The sequence below is a fragment of the Gossypium hirsutum genome, chromosome D04 (assembly GCF_007990345.1).
Source record: "Gossypium hirsutum isolate 1008001.06 chromosome D04, Gossypium_hirsutum_v2.1, whole genome shotgun sequence".
In the NCBI taxonomy this organism is placed as follows: domain Eukaryota; kingdom Viridiplantae; phylum Streptophyta; class Magnoliopsida; order Malvales; family Malvaceae; genus Gossypium; species Gossypium hirsutum.
In genome coordinates, this window is record NC_053440.1 from 50143060 (window position 1) to 50144018 (window position 959).

The 959-nt window shown below is 32.3% G+C and overlaps 1 non-coding gene across 1 annotated transcript; it reads right to left on the reverse strand.

Annotated features, from left to right (window-relative positions):
- Positions 1 to 638: 638 nt before the first annotated feature.
- On the reverse strand, positions 639 to 745 carry LOC121216484 (small nucleolar RNA R71). The gene has a single exon (XR_005912666.1). It is a non-coding gene; the product is annotated as a small nucleolar RNA R71 (small nucleolar RNA).
- Between the last annotated feature and the right edge of the window lie 214 nt (positions 746 to 959).

Here is a 959-nt window from a genome sequence, read left to right on the forward strand (position 1 = left end):
TTAATTTAACCATTTTTTATTTTTATTTTAATATTTTTTTTTGTTTTTAACTTAATTGTTACATTTTAATTTTTTGTATGTTTAATTCTTATAAGTTCTTTTGGTTTATGACTAGAGGAAACTCGTCGGAACTGTTAATTTTTTATAGTGAAATTGAAAACACTACTCATAGAAATTGTAGAAAGGTTAGAGAAGAAAAGAAAGGTCAACATATTTTAATAGACGATCAAAAGGAAAAGGATGTTACTGTGGAGATGAATGATAATAAAAATAATCAGTAGCCTCTTGTACGTCCTGCTATTCTGATTGGGGCTGAATCGAGTATTATTAGACCGACTGTTAATGCAAATAATTTTGAGATCAAATTGAACTCTATTCAGATAGTGCAACAATATGTTTAGTTTGATGGTTTGCAAGATGAAGATCCAAATACTCATTTGGATAACTTTCTAGAGATTTGTGACACTTTCAAGATCGATGGCGTTATTGATGATGTCATATGCTTACGGCTGTTCCCATTCTCGTTGAAGAGCAAGACAAAACAGTGGTTAAATTCATTACCACAGGCTTCTATCACGATTGGGGCCCAAATGACGGAGAAGTTTTTGTTTAAATATTTTCCACCAGCTAAAACAACTATGTTGAGGAATGACATTTCTTCTTTTGTTCAGTTTGATATTGAGACACTTTATGATACATGGGAGAGATTTAAGGATTTGTTGAGAGGGTGTCCTCTTCATGGACTACCTTTGGGGCTCTAAGTTCAGACTTTTTACAATTATTTGAATCTCTCGATTAGAAAGATGGTTGATGCAACAACTGGTGGAATAGTGAACAAACAAACATTTGAGGCAGCTCAAGAATTTATTGAGGAGATGACATTGAATAATTATTAGTGGCAAGTTACGAAAGTAAAACCTGCTAAAGCAGTCGAAGTTTTTTATATTGATGCAATTTCT